The sequence below is a fragment of the Lactuca serriola genome, chromosome 1 (assembly GCF_051521515.1).
Source record: "Lactuca serriola cultivar US96UC23 chromosome 1, Lser_US96UC23_V15, whole genome shotgun sequence".
Lineage (NCBI taxonomy): Eukaryota > Viridiplantae > Streptophyta > Magnoliopsida > Asterales > Asteraceae > Lactuca > Lactuca serriola.
In genome coordinates, this window is record NC_136408.1 from 138,364,795 (window position 1) to 138,371,683 (window position 6,889).

Genomic DNA, 6,889 nt, shown 5'->3' on the forward strand with positions numbered 1-6,889 from the left:
TGGTGCATGGAGACATGTGAGGTTTTGCATGGAAATCCATGATATAATAAGGAGGTGGCTAACCCTCCTTATTTCATTAATTTTTTTTGTTTTCCTTTTGGGCCAAGAAAGAGAGAAAAGAGAAGAGGATTTGGGCCTTTTGTGCTTAAGTCCGTATTACGGGCCCATTTTGATGATTTTCGGCCCAATTGGTCTTTGGAGATGGTTCGCAACCCATTATAAATCAAAGTATGAGTTTTATGGCCCATTAGGTTAATTAGTTTTGTTATGGCCCAATAAGGGTATTTTATTTCATTCTAGGCCCATTATGGCCCAAAATGTTAAAATAAATGAAAGTGGGTCCAATTAGAGCCCATTTAAGAGTTCTAAGCCCAAAATAGTCAAATTGGAAGCTTATTGATCCATTAGGCCCAATAAGAAAATCCTAGTCTAAAATGGACTTAAACCGGGATTTTTAGGGTTTCCAACTTTTGTTGACTATTTGAAAGTTTGTATAGGGTATTTGATGGAATTTTGTTCTCATTGAATAAACACCAAACATGTTTGAGCTACAATGTCATTCTTTGTTAAGTGTTTACAACGTATCAGAATTCCTAGTTGTGACAATAGATAAAAATTATGATTTTTTTATTATCCAATATTAGTATTGCACTAGGGAATTAAATATATTACATGTAAAAAAGGTTATTTTATAATTTATAATAAAGGTTACTTTATAATAAAATCTTTTTTTTTCAACATAACATTTTTATGACTATATATGATTAATAGTTAACAAATCTTGATTAAATTAATGTAAATTGTGTTTTTTAAGCTAAAAGACGACTGAAGAGGTTTGAAGACTCTAGTCCACATCTATACCTAGAAGATGGCGTGGAGACCTTTTTAAAATAACATTTCTTAAATAAAACAAATGTTGATTTAGTTAATATATTACTAATTCGAGGACTTTCGATTGAAACTAAAATCACTTTTATAATAACTTTCGATTGATTTTTGACTTTCGATTGGAATTAAAATCGCACTTGTCGTTGTGCTTGAGAGCCACAACCAATGCAATCACAAACAACATAAAAAACACACCTTTCATTTTCCGCTCACCTTTTTTTTGGGCTAAAAAACAATACTTACAACTTGGGGTTAGCTTGGTTTATAGACCCTTTATCCAATTTTAATATATCTTTTTGGCACTTGCTTATTTTTAGTATTAGTTTTATTATTTTTGCCATTCACATGCAACTTGCAAATTTGACATGAAAGCCGACTAAATTATTTTACATGTGCACGTACCATTGACTAATTTTATTCCTTTAATAGATAAAACTTATGATTTTTTTTTATTATCCAATATTAGTATTGCACTAGGGAATTAAAAATATTACATGTAAAAAAAGGTTATTTTATAATTTATAATGAAGGTTACTTTATAATAATTTTTTTTTCGACATAACATTTTTATGACTATATATGATTAATAGTTAACAAATCTTGATTAAATTAATGTAAATTGTGTTTTTTTAAGCTAAAAGACATCTGAAGAGGTTTGAAGACTCTAGTCCACATCTATACCAAGAAGATGACGTAGAGACCTTCTTAGGTCTGCAATCTTCTAAAAAACAAATAGTCTGTAAAAGTTAATGTGTGTACACAAAGGAAATCAAAAAGATTTATAGATAAAAAACAAACACCACCTAAATATACTAATGCACTAACTCCGTTATTAATTATATAAGCAAATAAACGTTAAAGTTCGATTATGTTCAAGATATATAAATATAATACCCACCTAAATATTGAATACCAAGTGTTACATAAAGTAATCAACAACGAATTGTCACCAAAAATAAAATGTCATTTAGTGGCATAGAAAAATTGCCGCTAAAAACCAAAAAAGAGCCACTAATGCCCCCTAGACAATTAGTGACACAAAAAAAAGTGCCACTAAAAACGCTCACACTAAAGGCCTTTCGTGACACTTTTTTATTGTGTCGCTGCAGCCTTACTAGGTTTTAGTGGCACTTTTCTGCTATGCCACTATAGCACTTGTAGCTTTTAGTGACACTATTTAATTGTTATAATAAACATTATTTTCATGTTTTTAGTTGATTTTTTAACAAAAAAAAAAATCATACTAATAAATTAGATCCGATTTTTATAAAAAAATAAATAAATAGAATATAAAGTAATAACAAGACAATTAAGATATAAATAGAAAACACAATATTATTACTTCCATTCAAACTTGTCTATCAACCATACTCTCAACTTCTTGAAACACAAATGTCAACAAAAAATAAATGTTTCGATTCCAGCAACTGATTCTTCCCCTCTTTGCCAGTTTTACATACCATAGCATCCTCAAAATCTTTTAAATTCATCATGCATTTATAACCTTGTGATGTTTTGTTGGATTCGTCGTCGTCATGACCAAAATAGTCCTACACAACCTATAAGAAAAAAAATGAGAAATGCTAGAGTGAGAATTATTGAGAAATGCTATAATTATATTACCAATATATATGTTAGTAATTAATTGATAAACATGGGCATTAAGTCATCAAATGATAACGCTATAAAAACTGCTATCATTAAGAATTACCTCTTTATCACCACTTTTTACCTCATATATACCTTTCTTACATGCATCAAGTTTATCAACTACCAGATCAACAATAAAAAAAGAAGAAAAAAACTTGTCACAATAATTTGCTAGTCCATATAAATTAAAACATAAAAATAAGCAACACCATACATTTAAAGTAATAATCAAAGAACAAATCATTAAAGTTTATAAAAAGAATGTTGGGATGAAACTATGAGCTTCTAATTTTATGAAATTGACTAAAGAGACCTTTAGATCAAACATCTAACATTCTAACATTCGAATGATAGATTGTTGGAATAATATAACCCAGCATAAAGTCAATAAGTGTATTCATTCATGGAATTATTTCCTCTGCACATTATCTTCAGCTAAATTCCTTGAAAAATGCTAAAGGAATAAAAAAAATCAGATTTTTAAATCTAATTATTTGATAGATATGAACGGGTAAGAAAAAGAGATAGACTGAAAAATATAGAAAATCACAAATACTTCTAAAAATGTTGCAGCTGTGTAGATCTTGTCCTTGCATGCAAATTGAAGTGTAACGTATTTTGACAATAAGATATGAACAAATACACTTACGGTTGAATCCCATCAACAAATTGATGAAATGAGCTTCTATTTTGCAGCAAACCTTCTTCCCACGACATTTAATTTATTTCTGAAGCATTCTACATCAAAAATTTCTAAAAATTCTTCATTGCACATTTGAATTTGGAAATCAGAAATTAGCTTTACTTAGATGAAACAGAAATAAATTTGAGAGTTGATACACATAGAGAAAACGGTATTATCATGAAATTCTGAGCAATTATAAACCCTAAATCAACAATTAGGATCACAAACATCCATATATAAATCTTAAATAAAAAAACAGGAACGCTATGATGCACATTTAACCCTAAACTGAAATTGACGTACTATTACCTCTCATCGTCATGTAAAAGGGGAACCCAATGCTAACTTCTCGAATTTATCGATAACAACAACATTAATAATCTGAATCATGAACTGAAATAGTCATTTTCAAACCTAAAACCACTAACAACTTTGTCTTCGCTATCAGATCGTGAACGTGGTAAGACGGTGAGTTGTGATTTCATGAAGAGCTCTATAGGACGAGGGGTGAGTAAGGCGGGCATGAATTGAATTTTAAGAAGAGTCGATGGAAAACTTAGGTCGATTTGGGGTTTGTGTGGTAGGAGAAATGATGGTGTGAATTTTAGGTGGATGAAATTAGGTTAAAATTCTAACATCGGTGGGAAAATAAAAGTTAAAAATTAAAATAATCTTTTGGGCAGCAGAAAGCTTTTAGTTTTTGGGGAATCAAAAGCGGGGAAAACAAAAATAGAGGTGATATAGTGGCACAAAATTGCCACTAAAAATATGATATATGGCACAAAAACGAATATCTTACTAAAAATTTATGTCAATAAATGTAATTTTGTTTGTATTGTGTTAGCTGGCCTAAATTATTATTACGAGGAGTGTCAAATTTACTAATTAATTATACGTTTTACAAATTTATAAATTAATTATATTGTTTACCAAGGGAAGAAGAATACTTAGGGGTATTTAGAATTGCTTATTTGCGGTGTGTTTGGAAGTATTTAAAACATCTCTATAATCTCTCTTATGTTGAAGACAATGGCGGATCCAGGATTAAAGCAAAGGGGTATCCAAAAAATAAAATTGTGTAATATACAATAAAAAACACAATTTCAATAAGAAAAAACGAGTAATTACATTTATAGTCTTAACATTCTGAACTACAAATCAAAGTACCATTCATAAAATCTCACATGAGGCATACTCAAGTTGTTGTTGGTAAATACGATATCGATGGGTGCCTTAAGAGTCAAAAAAGATGTGCAATGCCCATTTCGATTTTCGGTATGTCATTTTTTTTATATAGTTAAAAATAATATCAATAATAATAATAATTAAAATAAATCAATTTATTTAATATAAATAAAATTTATATGTCCAAGGGGGTATTGTGCTAATTCTATAAATAAGTTTGTTAAAGAATTTCGGTTTAAGGGTAGATTCCGTCACAATGGACATCTTCAAGGACTAAAGATGACATTTTTGAAAACTGCTTTGTCTTTGTCTTCTCTAAACAGCAAGCAGCGACGCAGGTTCTTTTTCTTGGCCGCCATAGCTAGGGCTTGAGAAGAACGATGTTCTAACACTTGATCTAAACCATCTTGTAGGTATTACACTACTGGAAAATTTTTGAGGGGTATCCTGGGCTATCCCGGGCTCTACATTGGATCCGCCTGTGGTTGAAGAACTTATACTTTGATTACTTTCACAAAAAAATGTTGCATTAAATGGATGTATTTAAAGTTAAAATATAAAATGAAAAGTTATTTATTGTTATGTAGGATTTTGAATAACAACACTCCCTCAAGCTAACAGACATTAAATGTGGAACACAGTGGCGGACGCAGACTGTTTTAGTAGGGGTGTCCTTCGTACTTCAAGCGGGTGCACCTAATAGAAAAAACAATTTTTTTTTTTACAGTGCGTGCCGGAAATTGAGCAGTGGCCCGGGACCCCAAAGGCCCTACATAGGTCCGCCACTGGTGGAACAATGGTCTTCATTTTCCTGCAATTTCATGATGACATTAACCATTAAGCTTCCATCATACTCCAAAAAAAATGCTAAGTTCAACGAAATATGGTAGCTTTCATTTAACTGCTTTGTAAATAGGAATGGAAAGAGAACAAATCAAAACAAAAGAGGTCAAAGGATGTATGACTGTATTTTTATAAGAAAACCTCTCCAATGGCTTCAAACAATAAATGTAACCATAACATATGGGGTAATCCCCGCAATATCTTCACTCAATTATGATTTACATATCACCATATCATTTAGATAGATCCATAAAAATGATATTAAAACTAAAAATAATGCTCTTAAAAGACGAACACAATACATAAGCTGTGTGTTCATTTCACTATCAATGTCATAACATAAACGATATTGAAAACAAAGGCTTTGCAAAACTAGTAGCAGAACAAAAAAGCCAACGTTGTTATTCTTCAAGGTGCACCAAAAAATAACAAACTCCACTCAAGAAGTAATTTTTAAAATCAATTCAAATTGGGAAGGAATTAAGAACCATTAAACGCCCCTTTCTCATCCTTTATAAAATGATCATTATACAAGGCAAGGATAAGAGTATGGAGAAACTTGTAGTTATCAATTTAATTGGTTTGAGTCTCGAAAAATAACTATTTGCAAAATGCAAGGATAAAACTTTTAGACTTCATCCCCAACCCTCTTATGGCCAAATAAGCCTTGATGATGGGGATCTTTATTTTTTATAAAATTAAACATCAACTTGAAACCCTACACCAGAATCGTATACAAATTGCAATGCTCAGTAATTCACCAAGGTATTATTTATGTATTGGATTAATTATTTATATTGATTGGGCTTGGATCCATTGGGTCCTTGCTAAATGGGCTTAAGGGGTGTCGTACGCTGGGCGTACAACCCTATGTAATACTAATGAAAGTTGATCGCGCATGCCATGCACGTACGCGCAACGTACGTGTGCAGTCCCTAAAACCCTAAGTTTAGGATTTTATCCCTATATAAAGAACATTATGCCCTAAAGTCCAGCCTCCCTCTCACCCTTAAGCTACTCCAACGAAACCCTAATCCATATTTTGTGTGTTCTTGTTCTTGGAAGGCTTCTTGAGAGTATTTTTAGTGTTTTGATCGACTCTACAAGGAAGTGAATAGCAAAGCAAGGTGGTGGTTCAAAGGTGAAGGGGTAGATCTGGGATTGTTGCTTCATTTCTGACCTTTTCAAGGTATAAAGTCTTGAACTTGCTCCATAAATGCTTAAATCTCTTATGTTGAGTTTTTGGACCTATTTTGGTCCCAAGAATGGAGCTTTATGGTTCTAAATCCGTTCCTAGGCTTAGGGTTTCCACCCTTAGTGCTATTTGAGTCCTAAAGATAGAAAAGTTACCATCTTGAAGGTCCTGATGTGGTGATGCATGTGTATTAGTCATTTCTATGGAAGTAGGTTGTCATATTTCAAGTTTGGGTCCATTTGGGGGTTTGCAAGATACCAAGTAATCGAATTTATGGGTTAAGACACTTTATTGGACTCAGATATGTGTTTGGAGCTTTAGGTCTTAAGGGGTTAAGCTCTTTTTGAGATTATGGATTAACAAGGGAGTATGCTGAGCGTACAAGCCATGTAGCCTGTATGCTTAGCGTACAGAGGAGTATGCCCCACGTACTTAGTAGATTT

At 31.9% G+C, this 6,889-nt stretch overlaps 1 long non-coding RNA gene across 1 annotated transcript; it reads right to left on the reverse strand.

Annotated features, from left to right (window-relative positions):
* Nucleotides 1-2,205: 2,205 nt before the first annotated feature.
* LOC145099394 (uncharacterized) lies at nucleotides 2,206-3,957 on the reverse strand. The gene is made up of 2 exons (XR_013704613.1): nucleotides 2,600-3,957; nucleotides 2,206-2,447 (listed from the first exon to the last, which is right to left on the reverse strand). It is a non-coding gene; the product is annotated as an uncharacterized LOC145099394 (long non-coding RNA).
* Between the last annotated feature and the right edge of the window lie 2,932 nt (nucleotides 3,958-6,889).